The 20,924-nt window shown below is 45.6% G+C and overlaps 1 pseudogene; it reads right to left on the bottom strand.

Moving 5' to 3' along the window:
- Positions 1-5,475: 5,475 nt before the first annotated feature.
- On the bottom strand, positions 5,476-9,220 carry LOC123050195 (G-type lectin S-receptor-like serine/threonine-protein kinase B120; annotated as a pseudogene).
- Positions 9,221-20,924: the final 11,704 nt, after the last annotated feature.

Below are 20,924 nucleotides of genomic sequence, written 5' to 3'. Positions count from 1 at the left end.
TTCTTCATCACCCTTGCTGCCCCTCCGATGATGCGTGAGTAGTTTACCACAGACCTACGGGTTCGTAGTTAGTATCTAGATGTTTTTTAATCTATTTTTGATCTTCAATACAATGTTCTCCTCGATGTTCTTGGATATCTATTTGATGTGACTCTTTTTTGCGGTGTGTTTGTTGGGATCCGATGATTTGTGAGTTTATGATCAGATCTATCCATGAATATTATTTGAGTTTTCTTTGAGCTCTTGTATGCATGATTGTTATAGCATCGTATTCCTTCTCCGATTTATTGGTTTGGTTTGGCCAACTAGATTGATTTATCTTGCCAAGGGAAATTCGATCTTGCGGTGCTCAATCTTAATGACAGAAAGAGACATGACACGCATGTACCATAGCTCTTAAGCGTAAAAAGATGGGTTTTATTCATATGTGAGTTTATCTTGTCTACATCATGTCATCTTGCTGAAAGCATTACTCTGTTTTTCCATGAACTTAATACACTAGATGTATGCTGAATGGCGGTCGATGTGTGGAGTAATAGTACTAGATGCATAATCGTTTTGGTCTACTAATCTTGGACGTGATGGCTATATACATGATCATTGCCTTGGGTATTGTCATAATTATTCACTTTTCTATCAATTGCCTAACAGTAATTTGTTTACCAACTATATGCTATTTTCTCGAGAGAAGCCTCTAGTGAAAACTATGGCCCCTGGGTCTATTTCCTATCATATTAAAACCAAAAATACATTGCTGAAATTTTCTTTTATTTATTTTATTATGTTTTTTTGTTAAATCTATGTATCAAAACCTATACAATTTAATCTATCTCAATATAGTTGATGGATTGACAATCCCTTCACGCGTTGGGTTGCAAGTATTTGTTGTTGTGTGCAGGTGCTATTTACATAGTGTTGCTTGGTTCTCCTACTGGATTGATAACCTTGGTTTCATAACTGAGAAAAATACTTACGTTTGCTGTGCTACATCATCCTCTCCTCTTCGGGGAAATACCAACGCAGATTACAAGTAGCAGGGACTTCAAGCTTGATCTTTTGTACTTGTCCTTAGTAATCGCGATCAACTGCCTGGATGCCTTCTTCATAATCTTGTGATGGTCGTTTGGCCATCCTCCGTCAAGCCTTGCCGTCGGGAAGGCCGCCACTGCCTGTGCACAAGTCTGGGGTACTAAAGCAGCCAAACTTTAGTACACCAACATTATTGTTTAATTTCTTCATCAGTTTATCCGGAAACAAGATGCTTTTGGTATGTACAATGGTGCCCGGAAACAAAAGATTGTGTATCACAAAATTTAGTGCACGATATAGTTTCTTTTTCCTTCACGGGTGCAATATTCTTTTTGTCGAAGCAATACGGGTGCACCAAGCGGGTGGGCTTGTTTTCTCTTTGGGTCCAATATCTTCTTTTTTCCTTAGGGCTACATGCCTCCTTCTAGTCTTGGGGTGGGCTTGGTTTATCTTTGGGATTTTTCTCACACTCAATGTCACACCACGGCCCAACAACTGCTATTTTTACTTAATGCTGGACTCTGCTTGCCCCTGCACTCTGTAACCGACGAACTAAAGCTGCACAGAGAAATCTTGGGCGAATTACTGCCTCCTTTCATTCATTAGGGAAAGACAGAGAGGAAATTATCCATGGCATTAAGCTAACATGACATTGCGCACAGACAAGCTAACTGAAACACTAAGAACAACTTCTAATGAATGATGATCAGTAAGTAAACAAATCCTAGAGCAATTATACAAAGTTAAAATCCTGCAACCATCAGATTTGCCTTCTTCTTCAAATCGAATAACTGCCTTAAGTTCTTGTTCAGCTTCTTCAATTTCACCTTGAGTTCCGCTGGTTGGCCCTAGAGTTTCGAGGGCCCCAGGGCGGACTCCATGAGTGGCTGCGGTGGTGGAAAAAAAGAATTCCATACTTTGATATGGAAACATTCTTGTAAAGCCATAAACTATGATATATTTTCCCCTTGTAAATAGTACTCCCTCTATAAAAAATACAAGAGCGTCTAGATCACTACTTTAGTGATCTAAACGCTCTTAGAAATATAGAAGCGTTTAGATCACTAAAGTAGTGATATAAACACTCTTATATTTCTTTACGGAGGGAGTATATTATAATAATAGGTTGTGGTGCTTCAATAATATTGGCATCTAATTGCTTTAGATTATAAAGTAGTGTAATTCCAAAAAATAAATTTATTCATAATCTCCTTCTAAAATTTAGTTAACTGATGTTCTCATTTTCTCTTTGTTCTCTTCTCAGAATTAGATAAATGTTTTAGGCAACATATTTGTAAAAACAAAAAGGAGCACACCTCAACTTGGGAGTAAATTAGCAGCAATAATGTGGGCTCCAACATTGGTGTGCTCTACAACTATCCAAGTACAAAACATTGAGACCACGTGACCAAGACCAGCTATCTCCTCAAAGAGTGCAAGTGTTATAAAAACAAGAATACAACTTAATTATCATCCATCAGATTAAAATTGAGTGCTAAACGATTCATAAAATAAATTACAGTTTTGCTAGAGCACATCTAGATGTGCCATAAGTATTGCACATCTAAGTCTTATGTCATTGATCTTACATTGAGAGTAGTGTGGATATTTTATTTCTCTTTTTTCTTTTTCTCTTTATGCTTGATTCATTCACTTAGATATGCAATAATTAGAGCACATCTAGATGTGCCCTAGACACACTCAATTAATTACCTCTGTCGTTCGGGTTTTCCTCGCCCTAGGCGCAGTCGGCAGCCGTTGCAATGCTCCGGCCTGCGTCAGAGTTTCACGGCATTCGGCCGCTCCGTCCTCCGTTTGTGATGGGAAACGAAGCCATAGGCCCGGAGCTTGTGAAGACTGCTATCGATTGGGTTTGGAGAATTGAAGAAGCAATCAAACTAACAGCCACGGAAAGGTCCTTCCTTATAAAAGTCAAAAGGAAAAAAACTGACAGCCATGGCTCCGCGCAAACACGTACATATACTTACAACCGATCGTTATTCGGAACATACATATCACGATGGGCCTCTCAGGCCTTTTTTGTTTTCCACTTGTATGGCTGTACCTAAAGCCTTTAGCATAGCCTTCAAAAATAAAGCCTTTAGCATATATATGGCCTGGGGTCGGGGCCCCTAGTTTGGCTGGGCCCCAGGCCGTCGCCCCCGCTGCCCTGGCCCAGGGCCGGCCCTCTGCATCCCCCACCGTCGGAGCAACATTGTCCGAGCCCAAGGGGTGTTCCTAACGAGCGCTTCAGGCGCCGGCTGGTTCTACCGGCGCTCGCTAGTGCCGCGTAGTGGGCCGGCCCACCAACCGAGTCAACAAAGCAAACGCGAAAAAGAAAACAATTCCTAATGAAAAAATATGGGATCCGCTGGGAATTGAACCCACCACCACACCCTTCGTGGCTTGATGCTTTAACCACTAGACAAAGCTAGTTCTTCTGTACGCCCTTAGACAAAGTTGTCCTAGTTAACATTTTCTTTAGTAAAACCAATATAAATTGTTTTAAGAAAAATAAAAGCTAAATTTGAAAACAAGACAATCGATTTTTCTAAAAATATCATTGATTTAGAAACAACAATTTTGAAAAAAATGAAAAAAATTTCATTGATTTTGAAAAAGAATTCATTGGTTTTGAAGGTTCATCCGTTTTGAAAAGAGGTCATAGATTTTGAAAAGAGTTCATCACTTTTGAAAAAGAGTTCAGGATTTTGAAAAGAGTTCATTAGTTTTGAAAAAGATTTCATCGATTTTGAAAAGAGTTCACCGATTTTGAAAAATATTCATCGATTTGAATTTTTTTTTGGAAAAAGGTTCACTGGTTTTGAAAAAGAGTTCATCTGTTTTGAAAAGAGTTCATCGCTTTTGAAAAAGTTTTCATGGATTTTGAAAAGAGTTTATCGGTTTTGAAAAAGATTTCATCGATTTTGAAAAGAGTTAATCGATTTTGAAAAGAGTTCACTGATTTTGAAAAAAAACATTGATTTGAAAAAAAATCGATTTTGAAAAAGAGTCCAGTGATTTTAAAAACAGTTCATGAATTTGAAAGGTTCATCGGATTTTGATACAAAAAGTTCACGCATTTAGCAAAGAAAATGAAAAAGGTAAAAAATGTACAAAATTGTTCCAATATAGGAGAAAAGGGAACAGAAAAAAGGAAAAGAAGGAAAAGTAAAAAAGAAGAAGAAGAAAATTAGAAAGAAGATGTATTAGAACACATTTAGACTGGTTGGCCGTTTGGTTACAGTAGCTTGCTTAGAGTGAAGACGTTCTGGGTTCGATTACCACCCATGCGCATATTTTTTTGCGGGATAAACTGAGAAAAAAGAACGTAGATGGGCCGAGCCCAAGTCAGTGCGGGGGTATGCGCCCGTTAACAAAAACAACTAAAACGGGCGCAGCGGGCGCCGTTTAAGATTTGCCCAAATTCTCCATCGCTGGCAACAGATCGAGCTCTTGGGTTGCGCCCTGCCTCAAATCAATTAAGCCCTGCTTGCATTTCTTCACATTCTGAAAACGGAAGGGAAACCCTGAGTACCAAATCAGAAGAAAAAGTAAGAAATCTGGGGGCAGAAATCAAAGCAAAAGGCTGCGAGAGAACATAGATCTAACCTTCTCCGCCTCTGGTTTGCTCTCGCATTTCACAAATTCGCGCCATAGTTTCCATTCTCCTCCGATATGGTTGCCAAACGCTTCACTGGCGCGATGCGTGGGCAGTCAGGGCATCTGGTCATTGGCACCACACCATACCACGACCATGAGGGGCAAGAGGCTGAACTAGACCTCGACATCTCTCTCCTCTCGCCAACCGCCGGCGTTGGCACGCTTCGTCGCCGGAGAAGAAGAAGAAGAATGGGTGGGGGAAGCGAAGGGGAGGCAATGGGGGGCGGCGGGCTGGCACAAGCACGGCGATGGCTCGGGCTCGTGTGATATGTGATGGGTCTCGTGCTCAGTGGACAAGTTGTGGAACCCGCGCTGAGTTGGATAAGTTGTGGGTCCCACCGGCTCCCATAATCCAAATGGATAATGATCTATCTTGCACTTAAGGCCCGTGTCATGTTGGCTATTTGTACTGTGATAAACGTCGCACGCGAGCTATTTTCTTCAACTACGTCTCTTTCTTTCCAATTCACGTCGAAGTTGTGACACAGGAGCTATTCACCCGGAGTAATAAACTGATACAGTGCCTACAGTGATGGGCAAGAGAGACACTACCATCAAGAAAATCAATGGAGTGATCTCGGAGCAACAACATCAATGAACAAGACATTGTAGATAATGCCACCAGTGTACAGAGCAAGAAAAATATATCTTTGTTCGAAATACTCCCTCCATCCGAAAAAACTTGTCCCAAGTTTGTCCCTCAAATGGATGTATCTAGCACTAACTTGATGCTAGATACATTCATTTGAGGGACAAGTTTTTTCGGACGGAGGGAGTAGAACATTCTGAATTCACAGCCATTCTGTGTACAACACAGTGACCTACTGAAAAAGTCGTATTCCAAATATCTGTAGACCATAAAGTATATGGCTTCCGATCCTGAAATCTGCATATATAACACCTAACGCCCCTCTAGTGTTGTGATGGTCACTGTATTCACAGAGTTTTCCCTTGATTCTTCAGCTTCGAAATTCTGTAGAGCAAAATATGTAGGCTGCTTTGGTGCTGGGAGCAATGCACTGTCATTCTCTAACATAAAGGTAACTGATGACATGAGTGGCCTATCATCCGGACGGTCTTGAACACACAGGAGACCGACTTGAATACACCGTAGAACTTCATGAAGTGAACAACTCTCAGCAAACGAAGAGTGCATCAATTCTGTTGATTTTCCATCTGCCCACAGTCTCCATGCCTGAGCCAGTAGAACAAACTGATGAGCAAGTTACAATGTTTGACATATTAAAATTCTGTGCATTTCTTTATACTTACATAAGTTGTCAGGCTCACAAAGTTCTCTACCAGTTGCGCTGAGGTGATCTTCAAGCCACTTACAATCTCTAAGAGAAGAACACCGAAGCTATAGGTGTCCGATTTTACAGAAAAGACACCTCCCATAACATATTCAGGTGACATGTAACCACTGTTTAGACAATTCAACAACAAATGTATAATTAGGGATAACTAGACAATAGAAATTTGAATATTGAGAGGTGGCTAGTTCCTTGAATTACTTACTATGTCCCAACAACCCGGGCAGTTTTTGCTTCTTGTTTGTTTCCACCATACCGAAATCTGATATTTTGGGAGCCATTTCGGAATCCAGTAAGATGTTGCTTGGTTTGAGATCCCTGTGAATTATAGTTAATCTTGAATCTTGGTGGAGGTAAAGAAGACCTCTCGCCACCCCTTTAATAATTTGGAAGCGTGTGGGCCAATCAAGCACAGATTGTCTTGTACTATCTTCAAAGATGTAAACGAAATATACAATTAGCGATCAGTCATATCCTTTTGGTTAATCAAAAACTTGTAATATGTACCAGAAGTATGAACATACCAAAAAGGAAGGCATCCAGGCTTTTGTTTGGTAAGTATTCATAGATAAGTAACCTCTCATCTCCATGAATACAGCAACCAAGAAGTCTAACAAGGTTTTTGTGCTGCAATCTTACAATTAGAATTATCTCATTTTTAAACTCCTCCATCCCTTGCCTAGAACCCTTAATAAGTCGTTTGATAGCAACTTCAGTGTTCACTTGCAGAATACCCTGCATGATTGCATCATCCTAAATTGTGAAACAATGAAAGGTATTTTTCAACAGATAAAAATATTCTCTAGAAATAGAGCATGTTCTACTAATACGATGAATGTAAAACTTTCTGTTACCTTGTAAACTTTGCCAAAACCACCACTTCCGATTTGTTTAGAGTCCGAGAAATTATCTGTTGCCGCGGCAATATCTTCAAAGGTAACAAAAGGAAAGTCCACGTGTTCACCTCCAATTTCATTAGATGAGCTAAGGTATCCTATCATTGGTCCATTGTGGATTTCCGTCTTCTTTTGTTTGCTTGCTAAAGATCAATAGTTTGTTATTAACACTCAGAACAATGAAGTACAGTTTTGAAATGAGAGACATTTTTTACTTTACCTTTGTATTTGCATATCCCAAGGGCTATGCATGCAAGTATCAACACGCAAACCATGATTGGGAGTATAATCTTTACCAAATCGCCATTTCGAACTGCAAAACGAATCATGTATAAATTTAGCACATCCCTTTAAATTTTTTTTTTACAATACCATGAGTGATCCATGGACTAAATAAATGTTTTACCATGAGCATGTTGCATTATGCTCGTATAGAATGTTATAGATCTACTGATTACCCCTACACCAAATTATTTGGACGCAATGAATTATTTGGCAGTCCGCTATACTGTTAAGTTCATATATTTAGTAGATGTCCCACGATTAAATGTTGGTGTTGAGTTGATAGCATTAAGTGCCAAGATAACAGAGGGTTAAAATGGAGTGGTGCATACCAGGAGAGTTAGCAAGCCGGAGGTACAGGTTCTCGTCATTGTTGCTATACTTGCCTGTATCGACAAGCTCCCCTGTCCAAAGCAAGCAATTTGACTGGTCGGCCATAGCACCGTTACTGCTCAAGTTGGTGTAGGCGTAGGCTGTACACGAGCAATTGTTGCTGCACTCGGTCGTGCATTCATCAAAGCTTCTGTTGAGAACATGTACAAACTTGTCAGGTAACTTCATCTTAGGCAAGGTCACGAAATGACTTTGCTTGCCGCATTTCAGTGCCTTGGTTCTTCTACATCCGCTCGAAATGTCAAGACCAGCGGATTCAAACCCATCGAGACAACGGCATGTCGCGGCAGCCCCAGTGTTGTCGCAATAGCTGAATGGGCCACATGAAGCATAGACGTCGCAGCTGCTAGCGGGGTGCTCGAAGACGGTTGTCCAAGATGAGTGGTTGTTCCAGCTAAGAGTCCTCAACGCACCCATGTGGTCGAGCACAAGGCGTGCATACGGTGAGCCACCAGAAACTGAGAATTCATAATAGAACCCGTCCCTGCTTGTTCCAACAATCGCTTCATAGAAGATAGTGTTCTGGTATATGCCACCACCTACTGACGCATCATCGAGAATATTGAGGCGGAGGTAGGGCATAATCCGATGCCAAATGACTAACTGAAGGTTCGAGTTTGGGTCAAGGCCCAAAGAAAAATCTCCAGTGGATGGGTCAGTGGGGCCCTTCCAAGCAATTAGACGCCGGACAACACGAGCCTTCTCGCTCAGGTAGACCCTAGTACCGGGGAGAATGGTGTCCGTCGGGTGATCAAAACTCTGCCATATGCATGTGCCATTTGGAGACATGAGGACAAAATTTCCCGTGTCAAGCAACACTGCAGCAACTCCCATGCTCGTGATGTTGATCTTCACCGCCCAAGGAGAGCCACCTTGGGAGTCAGACAACACCAGGTCAGAACTGTTGGTGATGGCGAGCATCGGAGATGAAGTGGCGGCGATCGGATCGTCGCGGTTGGCGGTCCATACGACGGTGTGGCCAGGGATGTTGTGGTACCATATGCCAAGGTACAAGCTTGTGCTGGAGCTGTTTGGGGAGAAGAAGCCGAGCGCAAAGACCCCGCCCTTGGAGATGACCGTGTCGCCGGCAGAGAGCGGCTTTGCATGTGTGAGCTGGTCATCGGATTGGCATAGTGAACTCAGGAATGGGAGGATCAAAATTAGAATGGTACAAGTGACGGTGAATAGAGTCTTCTTCATCTCCCAGGAACTGACTTAGGGTTGTCAGGTGTGTGGTTCTTCAGTCCAGTTCGGCTGCAGAGATGGAAGGTAAAATAGAAATTGGACAACCATCGCATAGCTACAATGGAAGACGGCAGGAAACCTGACTCCAAAGTCTGCCAACGTCGCTGCACGCGAAAAGAAGATGGTTGCTACGCATTCAGATCGGTGAGTGCGACATAGGAAACCTCGGTGTAAGGACGCGTCGCTTGCCGTGGAATATTCAGGCTGACTGGTTGGGGTTCACCAAGTGGCAGAAAAGATCTCCTGCCGCCGCCGACGCCAACCGCGTCGAGGAGCGCCTACCGCCGCTGCAGCTGCCGCGGACGACGCCGACGCGTTCGCGTGCCGGACCTGGACGGCCGGTGGACTAGAATCGAAGTGAGGCCGTAGCTCCCCAATTTGCGCCCGGAGTCTCGGCAATCGGGCGCGGATCGAGCCGAATGGGCTTTTACCATATGTACAGCCCTTCGACATATGGGCATTTACCCCGTATGTGCACATCAGTTATCGGGATTACTAAACCGATGTTATATTGGTGATATCTTATTATATGAAGATCCGTGCAAAATTTTATTTTATTTTTCCCCTTTTCATATACTCCCTAACTAGTACAAAGTTGAGTCACTTATTTTGGGACTGATGGAGTACATGTTGTATGTTGTGTCACTTTTTTTTTGCACAAGGTATAATCAACTCGTTCACATACACGAAGCATGCACTCACCCCTAGGACGCATGCATGAGAGACAGAGCCGGCACATCATCTTGAGATTGATGAAGTCGTCACAAACGGTCTTCGTAGTCGACAGGAACGTCTACTCCCACTGAACGCGCATCGCCGAAAGGCCTGAAATAAATCTAGGAAAATAAGAGCACCAATGTCAAGTCTAGGACTTGAACCCTGGTGGACAGGAGATACCATTGTCCTTCTAACTATCCAACCACAGATTGTTGTGTCACTTGACTAAGAATTAGTTAAGTCTCAATCAATTGAGATCTAGCCAACCCCTTCAGTTATGTGTCACGTGACTACGTGAGAGGAAAGTCCAATAGGGTGCGGAATTGTTCTTTCTTTTGAGTTGGATGCGGAATAAAAACACCGGGTGATGCATAATCACTTCATGAAAACTGAACCTGCCGCGGGATTTATCACACAAACCATAGTTATATTCGATCGACTGCTGATAATAATTAACTTGAATGAAGATGCATGTATAGAGCGATGGCTATGCTCGCTGGCCCGACAAAGATCCCACCTAATAATCTGGCTAAGGGTGTGTTTGGTAGCATTATCAACCTAGTCTGGTTGTTCTCCTCTGATACATACTGAGCGTACACATGCCGAGTATATGGATTTGCTGTTGTTTAATAGCGGTGTATGTGCTGAGACGTGCTGAGCTGAAACTTTGTTTAGCAGCCTGCATCTGTTTAGACATCCTGAAGAATTTCAAATTTTGAATAATTTTTTAATGGTGAAAAAAATTGAAAAACATGAAAAAAATGAAAACAGAGAAGAATTGAACATTTTTAATTGCAATTTGCACATTTTCTAAATTTTTTAAAAAAATTGACAATTTTTTAAATATTTAAACACATTTTGAAAATCTAAATTCTTTTTCAAAAAAAGTAAAGATTGAATTTTTTTGGGAAAATTAAAATTTTTGAAATTCTTAACTTTTTACAAATTTATTTTTTTTGAAAATCTGAATGTTTTGAAATTCTGAACATTTTTTGAAAATTTAATAAAATTTGGAATTTTAAACATTTCTGAAAATTTCAATAAAATTTGAACTTGTGAACATTTTTGAAAGCACATCGTCATTCACTTCGTTCATGCATACTCACCAGCGAATGGCTGCTGAGGTGTTTCCTCTTCATGCATGGTATGAGGGTATTTGGGTTGAGCTCATGCATGTTGAGGTGACCATTGTGCAGGCTACCAAACACCCACAAGTTGGTTGAGTAGAGAACTTTTTCCCTCATGCACCCAACCAAACACACCTGATTGCGGCGCGTGCATATTGTTCTTTCACATGCACGACCAACAACATAATAGAAGGGGGAACAACTACATCATCAGCGTTCATGGTGAGCACTTGGAGACTCACTCTCGCGATGACACAAATTCAGAGAGCACGTCCTTCGCCACCATTTCATACCCATCATTGGCATCCCAATAGGTCAATGAGATGCCATGTGTTGAAATAAAGGACATTGACCTATATGGGTCTCGAGTCATGGTTATTGGGTTAGGGACGTGTAGCATTTTTTTTCTTATGTTGCAACTTACAGGCACTTTTGCTAGTTAATACTTAAATTTAGACAAACTATTCATCAAGAAATTCGAAACCACTTAACTGAATTTCGTACCACTTCATTGAAAATTGCATAGGAATTTAGTCATGGTGAGGATGATCAAGGCGAGTGTCGCTCTGTTGGTTACTTCAAAAAGTAGACGCGCCTAGTAATGCTGGAAAAGAACAAACATGTGTGCATTTTATCCAAGGTTGAACTACTTGGAATTATCGAATCATCTGAATGCTAACCTAACTAAAAGGATTTTATTACAATCATCCAGAAGTCTGCATTTGTCGCTGGTGTCCTTGGTACCTCGTTGTGACACGGGTGAGCTACAGCTCTGCACTTTGGTACCGACAACGGCGACAACCACTGGTGCCACTTTCCTCTTGAGGACGTCGTCATGGTTCTCCTCCCCGTGCGAGGGCTCCAGGTGAAAATTGGTGTATGTTTCGGACTCGTGGGTGAGAACGCTTTGCACCGTTACCCTCCCGAGGGCATTGTTGTGGAGCTCGGATGCCCTGGGTCATGGTGGATGTTGTCTTCAAGCCTTCCCGTCCTCATGCGCGGTGACTTAGTCATCTTGTTTTCTGCCCTGTGGCGTTTTTATGCAATTTATGTTGTCTGGTTATCCCAGGATTTGCTTTATATTTGAGGACCACGACAAGCATCATTACCTCTGCCTTCGTTGTTCAGAACTCACACTAAATGTTGGGGAAGGTAGTAATTTCAAAAAATTTCCTACGCACACGCAAGATCATGGTGATGCATAGCAACGAGAGGGGAGAGTGTTGTCTACGTACCCTCGTAGACCGTAAGCGGAAGCGTTATGGCAACGCGGTTGATGTAGCCGTACGTCTTCATGATCGACCGATCCTAGTACCGAAAGTACGGCACCTCCGCGATCTGCACACGTTTGGCTCGGTGACGTCCCACGAACTCACGATCCAGCAGAGTGTCGAGGGAGAGCTTCGTCAGCACGACTGCGTGATGATGGTGATGATGAAGCTACCGGCGCAGGGCTTCGCCTAAGCACTGCAACGATATGACCGAGGTGGATCATGGTGGAGGGGGGCACCGCACAAGGCTAAGAGATCAATGATCAACTTGTGTGTATATGGGGTGCCCCCTCCCACGTATATAAAGGAGTGGAGGAGGGGGAGGGCCGGCCCTCTCTATGGCGCGCCCTAGGGGAGTCCTCACTACAAAAAAGACACATCCGTGACATTTTGGGCCGAATGAATTTTTTTCTGTCATACATATGACACTTCTATGACGATAATTGTGACAAACCCCGGTATCATCATAGATGTGGTGGGCTCCTACTTCTATGACAAAAAATCATGACAGAAAATGGGCTTTTCGTCCTGGGCGGGCCGGAGACGCAGCTGCATGACATTCTTCGGGCCGTCCATGACGGAAAAAACCGTGGTAGAAGCGAGGGCGAGGAAAATTTCCGGGAGTTCCCGGTTACGGTGGGAGGTCGGGGGCCGAGCGATGCGCGTTTCTCTCGTACACGTACGCGCGTGTGTGCGAGGCGTTGGCTCTAACTGAACCCGAGCGAGGCGTTGGGCTCTAACTGAACCCGAGCGATTGCACTGCAGGCTACGCGTTACTGAACCCGAGCGATCGATCGATGGCTGTTAACTGAACCTGATCGAGCGATTCCTTCGCTACTGCTGCTAACTTAAGCCGATCGATGCTGCCTCTAGATGAACAGTGAGCGTTGCTGGGGGGTTTGGATGAACAGTTCCCGGTGGGGGTGGATGAACAGGACCCCGTGGTGTTGCCTCTGGATGAACAGGACCCCGATCGATCGAGCCGGTTGGGGCTGGATGAACAGGACCCCGTGGAGGGCAGGATGAACAGGACCACCCGTGGAGGGCAGAATGAACAGTAGACGGTGGAGGGCTGGATGAACAGTAGCCCGTGGAGGGGTGGTTGAACAGGAGCCTGTGGAGAGGGCTGGTTGAACAGAGCCGGTGGAGTAGCGCGTGGTGGAGGCTGGATGAACAGGAGCCTGTGGATGAACAGTCGCAGGTGGAGGCTGGAGGAGGTCGACGGTGGATGAACAGTAGCCCGTGGAGGCTGGAGGGGGTCGACGGTGGAGATGAACAGTATCCCGTGGAGTCCCGTTTTGCGGTACGCCACACCCCTCCCGATGAACAGGACCCCCGTTTCGACCGTAGCGCTCCAACACAAGTCCGTTTCCTCCGTTTTGCGGTACGCCACACCCCTCCCGATCAACAGGACCCCCGTTTCGACCGTAGGAGGTCCGTTTCCTCCGTTTTGCGGTACGCCAGACCCCTCCCGATGAACAGGATCCCGTTTCAAACGTGGCCGGTCGAACACAAGGCCGTTTCCTCCGTACTGCGGTACGCCAGGCCTCGTTTCCATCGGCTGTTCCGTCCAAGCCCTCCCGATGAACACGACGACGCATTCCGTTCCGACCCAGCCGGTTGGCTCCCCATGAACACGACGACGACGCTGTTTCTTCGTTCCGACCCAGCCATGTACACGAGCCCTGGCCGTACGTATGCGCGAGTAGGCGTTCGAGGCCCCGCCCGTATGTACACATACGTGGCCGTATTTTCTTTCTTGCACCCTGGCCGCTGTAATTTTCTTTCTTGCACCCTGGCCGCTGTACGTACGTGTACATGCTACGTGCGCGCCTCTACTACGACACATACGTGCCTCTACTACGACACGTGCGCGCCTCTACATCCACCAGTATATATGTACGTACACGTTCGCGACCAGAATGACAACGCTACGTAAGCTTCGACCAGGTGGGTCCCGACTGTCAGGCACTTCCTTGCCTGCGAAGATGTAGCTGGTGGGTCCCAGCAGTCAGGGGGGCGAATCGTTTTTTTTGCGCGGACGCACTTCCTTGCGTGCAAAGATGTAGCTGGTGGGTCCCAGCAGTCAGGGGGAAACGTTTTTTTCGCGAAATACAGTGGCCCGTCCGGTGGGTCCCAGCTGTCAGGTGGAGGAATAATTATTTTCCGCATAATAAGGAGGCACTTCCTTGCTGCGGCCGTGGACCCAGCTGTCAGCCTCTCCACGTACAGTCCATGTCCGATGGAAGTCGTTCCTTGACCACGTTGACCACGCCGCGCCGAGAGCACCTGGGCGGTGGACGACGGCGAGGCCTAGGAAGGGGACGACGGGGAGCCGGGGAAGACGCGGCAGTGAAAGCCCGCGCAGAGAGGAGTACGAGGGTTCACTGGTTCGGCTGCGGTGTGAGGCTGCCGTCGCCGCAGGGCCTGGCCAACGGTGGGAATAGTAGGGGGCGGTGAGGCCTCCGCGGCAGCACAGCCGGCCACGGGAGGCAGGAGCATGCGGCACGACCGGCGCTGCTTTGGGCGGCTGGAGCAAGAAGATCAGAGGTTGAAGAAGCACTACGGCCGTTGGATGGACATCGTACGGTCACTGGAGCTAGAATCGTGCATATTGACTAAGTTTACAAAGCCCTCCGTCCCCGTCAACTTAGTAGGCCCACAAGTCAGCCTGCCACTATACTGGGTCCCAGCTAACAGGGGGACTATTCATTTTTTTGTGCGTAATAAGGAGGCACTTCCTTGCGTGCGAAGATGTAGCTGGTGGGTCCGAGCTGTCAGCGGCGGTAACGTTTTTTCGCGAAATACAGAGGCCCTTTCGGTGGGTCCCTGATGTCAGGTGGAGGAATCATTATTTTGCGCGTAATAAGGAGGCATTTCCTTGCATGCGGCCGTGGACCTAGCCGGACTGATGTCAGGGGGAGTACGACTGTACGAGGGTTTACTGGTTCGTCTGCCGTCGCCGGAGAATAACAGCAGGTGTGGGTGAGTAGAGGGATGGCTAGGCCAGCGATGGGAGTACGGTGGGGCGGTGAGGCCTGCGCGGCAGCAGAGCCGGCCGCGGGGAGGAGGGAGCAGGCAGTCCCGCCGGCGCTTGTTTGAGCGGCTGGAGCAGGAAGAGCAGAGATTGAAGAAGCACGACGGCCGTTGGATGGACATCCAACAGTCAGTGCTTGTGCGTCAACCTTTTTTTAGGAAAGCCTCAAATCTGTGAAAAACAGCATACAGCCCATCTGCCATTATTTCTAATAATTTACATCCCATTTGCTAATTATTATGGTTTTTTTGGAGCCCATATTCTTTTTGTTAGCATTACAGGCCATATTGTGGCCACGGTTAAAAAATTATATGAAATTTTGCATATTTCGGTGCGGTCCGAACTGTTTTTAATCCCGAAATTTCGACTCACATTCAAACTGATTTTAAAAATAAAATGTAATTTAAAATCTCGAAATGAAAAAAAAAGATATTTGAAACTAATTGCCGGTTTGATGTGTTTTAAAAATGTACAACCCATTTCTCATTACTGATGGGCCATTTTCTCGGCCAGCCGAATGAAAGCTTTCCTCGTCTTGAAAGATTTGCAACCCAACAGGCCAGACAAAGCGACTTACTTGGCAAATCACAAAAAAACTGGGCTGTGGCCGTGGACCCAGCTGTCAGCCTCTCCACGTACAGTACTTTTCCGATGGAATGTCATTGACCACGTTGACCACGCCGCGCCGAGAGCACCAAGGCGGTGGACGACGGCGAGGCCTAGGAAGGGGACAACGCGGAGCCGGGGAAGACGCGACAGTGGATGCCCACGCGGAGAGGAGTACGAGGGTTCACTGGTTCGGCTGCGGTGTGAGGCTGCCGTCGCCGCAGGGCCTGACTAGTGGTGGGAGTAGTAGGGGGCGATGAGGCCTCAACGGCAGCACAGCCGGCCACTGGAGGCAGGAGCAGGCGGTCCCACCGGCGCTGGTTTGGGCGGCTGGTGCAAGAAGAGCAGCGATTGAAGAAGCAGCAGAACCGTTCGATTCAAATCCAACGGTTACTGCTGCTAGAATCGTTTGTTGACTAAGTTGACAAGCCCTGCGTACGCGTCAACTTAGTAGGCCCACAGGTCAGCCTCCCAACCGGTGCGCCCCAGATGTCAGTGGGAGGAATCATTTTTTTCGCGTAATAAGGGGGCAGTTGATTGCGTGCGGCCAGGCCAGCGGAGGGGGTAGGGTGGGCCGGGGAAGCCTGCGCAGCATCACAAGGGGCCACAAGAGGAGGGAGCAGGCAGTCCCACCGGCGCTAGTTTAGGCGGCTGGAGCAGGAAGATCAGAGATTGAAGAAGCACGTCGGCCGTTGGATGGACATCCAACAGTCACTGCTGCTAGAATCGTGCGTTCACTGACAAAGCCTTGCGTAAACAAGTCAGCCTCGAAATCTGTGGCGTGTACAACCCATTTGCTATTATTTTTATAATTTTTACTCATTTTCTAATTCATATGGAATTTATTGCAGCCCGTTTTCCATTTTTAGAATTGCTGGCCATTTTCTGGTCAGTACCAGGGTCAAAAAATTAACTAAATATGTGGGAAATTTTGAAAATTCGCAAATTTTTGCTGGGAACGAAATATTCTTAATCCAAAAATTAATAGCCATACTAAAACAAATTTAAAAATAAATTAGTACTATGTCATGTTAAATCCAATGAAATACGTATAAGATATCAGTGAAGAACAAAAACAAAAAAAGAAACTTATATCCCATTTGCTATAAATTTTTTGGAATTTTCAACCCCTTTTGATATTACTTTTAACAGACATTGACCATACTCTTAAGCCAGGCCGGAATGCATCCCTCCTCGTCTTGAAAGATTTGCAGCCCAGTAATTCGGAGAAAACAAATAGGCCTAGCTATCCCTCCTCGTCTTCAAAAAGAAATATTGGGCTACCTATTTTCCCAAAGAACTGGTGCATGAGCATTTAGCTTTATTTACTTATTTATTTACTTATTTATGTTTAGGGGACCATGAGCATGTACCTGGGCCGGATTCATGTGAGAGCCTCCCTTCCAGTTAATTATGGGCTTCTCTATTGGGCCTTCATCAGTGGGCTGCATGTTATCAACAAGTAGAAAATGTGTTCCGTACGAAAAATAGTATGCGCTACGTACGGTACGGGGCACTAAAGGATCGAACCGTGCAAGGACTTCCAAAACATTGTGTTTGTTGTTCTAACAACACATTTATTCAACCAACAGACGAAATATACTACTGATTGTACATTGAAAACAGCAGCAGCAGCAACCAGGGCTGGGGGTGCAACAGAAGCAGTAAGCAGGCCAGAAGAGTGAAGACGCAACTCTCTCTTCCAAACCAAACATGAGCCATCATTACAAAAGGGCTACCAAAAAAGAACAAGTGTATGCATCAAACTAAATAAAGATCCTACTACGCCAAGTGTACGCATCTAACTAACTGGCTCAGTTAGACGTTACTATTTATTAAGCTGTGGAGATTGGCTGACGGCTTGAACCAGATGGGTGCCTGACGGGGGAAACTCCAGCCAGCAGGTCGAAGTCTGATACTTGCGACCCTCTCTCCTACTTTGGGCTGCAGAGCGTGGCGGCACATACCAGGGTATGGTGCATGCAGAGACGCATGGTACGCTGTGTACACACAGTTTTGCCTGATGAACGAAACCGCGCTGCCATCATGATCCTTGCCGTCGGTTATCTCCTGGTTAATCGGATAATTCAGTGCGACAAACAGAGAGCGTGTACCAAGGCTACTTACCAGCCTCCAGTCAAAAATACCTGAAGGCCCAGAGAAGCTGGGATCCTGCTCAAAGACCTTGCAGTGACTGTGATTGTATTCCGCGAAACAACACGTCCGGTACGTGCGAACGATCATCAATCTTTCACCGTCGTCTGATCGAGCCAGGAACCACCTGCAACTGCCATGCCGCTTTTCTTTGAAAGGTTCTGTGATTAGGAAGGGTAGGGACTGAAGGAAATATGCCCTAGAGGCAATAATAAAGTTATTATTTATTTCCTTATTTCATGATAAATGTTTATTATTCATGCTAGAATTGTATTAACCGGAAACATAATACTTGTGTGAATACATAGACAAACAGAGTGTCACTAGTATGCCTCTACTTGACTAGCTCGTTGATCAAAGATGGTTATGTTTCCTAGCCATAGACATGAGTTGTCATTTGATTAACGTGATCACATTATTAGGAGAATGATGTGATTGACTTGACCCATTCCGTTAGCTTAGCACTTGATCGTTTAGTATGTTGCTATTGCTTTCTTCATGACTTATACATGTTCCTATGACTATGAGATTATGCAACTCCCGTTTACCGGAGGAACACTTTGTGTGCTACCAAACGTCACAACGTAACTGGGTGATTATAAAGGTGCTCTACAGGTGTCTCCGAAGGTACTTGTTGGGTTGGCGTATTTCGAGATTAGGATTTGTCACTCCGATTGTCGGAGAGGTATCTCTGGGCCCTCTCGGTAATGCACATCACTTAAGCCTTGCAAGCATTGCAACTAAAGAGTTTGTTGCAAGATGATGTATTACGGAACGAGTAAAGAGACTTGCCGGTAACGAGATTGAACTAGGTATTGAGATACCGACGATCGAATCTCGGGCAAGTAACATACCGATGACAAAGGGAACAACGTATGTTGTTATGCGGTCTGACCGATAAAGATCTTCGTAGAATATGTGGGAGCCAATATGAGCATCCAGGTTCCGCTATTGGTTATTGACCGGAGATGTGTCTCGGTCATGTCTACATAGTTCTCGAACCCGTACGGTCCGCACGCTTAACGTTACGATGACAGTTATATTATGAGTTTATATGTTTTGATGTACCGAAGGTTGTTCGGAGTCCCGGATGTGATCACGGACATGACGAGGAGTCTCGAAATGGTTGAGACATAAAGATTGATATATTGGATGACTATATTCGGACACCGGAAATGTTCCGGGTGATTTCGCAGAAAACCGGAGTGCCGGAGGGTTACCGGAACCCCCCGGGAGAAGTAATGGGCCTTATGGGCCTTAGTGGAGAGAGAGAGGGGCAGCCAGGAGGGGCCGCGCGCCCCCTCCCCCTCTGGTCCGAATTGGACTAGGAGAGGGGGGGCAGCGCCCCCTTTCCTTCTCCCTCTCCCCCTTCCTTTCCCCCTCCTAGTAGGAGTAGGAAAGAGGGGAGTCCTACTCCTACTAGGAGGAGGAGGACTCCTCCTGGCGCGCCAACAAGGGCCGGCCGGCCTCCCCCTTGCTCCTTTATATAGGGGGGCAGGGGGGCACCCCATAGACACAACAATTGATCTATTGATCTCTTAGCCGTGTGCGGTGCCCCCTCCACCATATTACACCTCGATAATATCGTAGCGGTGCTTAGGCGAAGCCCTGCGTCGGTAGAACATCATCATCGTCACCATGCCGTCGTGCAGACGAAACTCTCCCTCAACACTCGGCTGGATCAGAGTTCGAGGGACGTCATCGAGCTGAACTTGTGCTGAACTCGGAGGTGCCGTACGTTCGGTACTTGATCGGTCGGATCGTGAAGAAGTACGACTACATCAACCGCGTTGTGTTAACGCTTCCGCTTTCGGTCTACAAGGGTACGTGGACAACACTCTCCCCTCTCGTTGCTATGCATCACCATGATCTTGCGTGTTCGTAGGAATTTTTTTGAAATTACTACGTTCCCCAACAGTGGTATCAGAGCCTGGTTTTATGCGTTGATGTTATGCACGAGTAGAACACAAGTGAGTTGTGGGCGATATAAGTCATACTGCTTACCAGCATGTCATACTTTGGTTCGGCAGTATTGTGAGATGAAGCGGCCCGGACCGACATTACGCGTACGCTTACGCGAGACTGGTTTCACCGTTGCGAGCACTCGTTGCTTAAAGGTGACCGGCGGGTGTCTGTCTCTCTCACTTTAGTTGAACCGAGTGTGGCTACGCCCGGTCCTTGCGAAGGTTAAAACAGCACCAACTTGACAAACTATCGTTGTGGTTTTGATGCATAGGTAAGAACGGTTCTTGCTAAGCCCGTAGCAGCCACGTAAAACTTGCAACAACAAAGTAGAGGACGTCTAACTTGTTTTTGCAGGGCATGTTGTGATGTGATATGGTCAAGACATGATACTGAATTTTATTGTATGAGATGATCATGTTTTGTAACCGAGTTATCGGCAACTGGCAGGAGCCATATGGTTGTCGCTTTATTGTATGCAATGCAATCGCCATGTAATTGTTTTACTTTATCACTAAGCGGTAGCGATAGTCGTAGAAGCAATAGTTGGCGAGACGACAACGATGCTTCGATGGAGATCAAGGTGTCACGCCGATGACGATGGTGATCATGACGGTGCTTCGGAGATGGAGATCACAAGCACAAGATGATGATGGCCATATCATATCACTTATATTGATTGCATGTGATGTTTATCTTTTATGCATCTTATCTTGCTTTGATTGACGGTAGCATTATAAGATGATCCTTCACTAAATTATCAAAGTATAAGTGTTCTCCCTGAGTATGCACCGTTGCGAAAGTTCTTCGTGCTGAGACACCACGTGATGATCGGGTGTGATAGGCTCTACGTTCAAATACAACGGGTGCAAAACAGTTGCACACGCGGAATACTCAGGTTAAACTTGACGAGCCTAGCATATAACAGATATGGCCTCGGAACACGGAGACCGAAAGGTCGAGCGTGAATCATATAGTAGATATGATCAACATAGTGATGTTCACCGTTGAAACTACTCCATCTCACGTGATGATCGGACATGGTTTAGTTGATATGGATCACGTGATCACTTAGAGGATTAGAGGGATGTCTATCTAAGTGGGAGTTCTTAAGTAATATGATTAATTGAACTTGAATTTATCATGAACTTAGTACCTGATAGTATCTTGCTTGTCTATGTTAATTGTAGATAGATGGCCCGTGCTGTTGTTCCGTTGAATTTTAATGC

Source organism: Triticum aestivum, chromosome 2D, assembly GCF_018294505.1.
Source record: "Triticum aestivum cultivar Chinese Spring chromosome 2D, IWGSC CS RefSeq v2.1, whole genome shotgun sequence".
Taxonomy (NCBI): domain Eukaryota; kingdom Viridiplantae; phylum Streptophyta; class Magnoliopsida; order Poales; family Poaceae; genus Triticum; species Triticum aestivum.
Note: the sequence above shows the minus strand (reverse complement) of the source record. Positions and strands in the feature narration are given on the sequence as shown.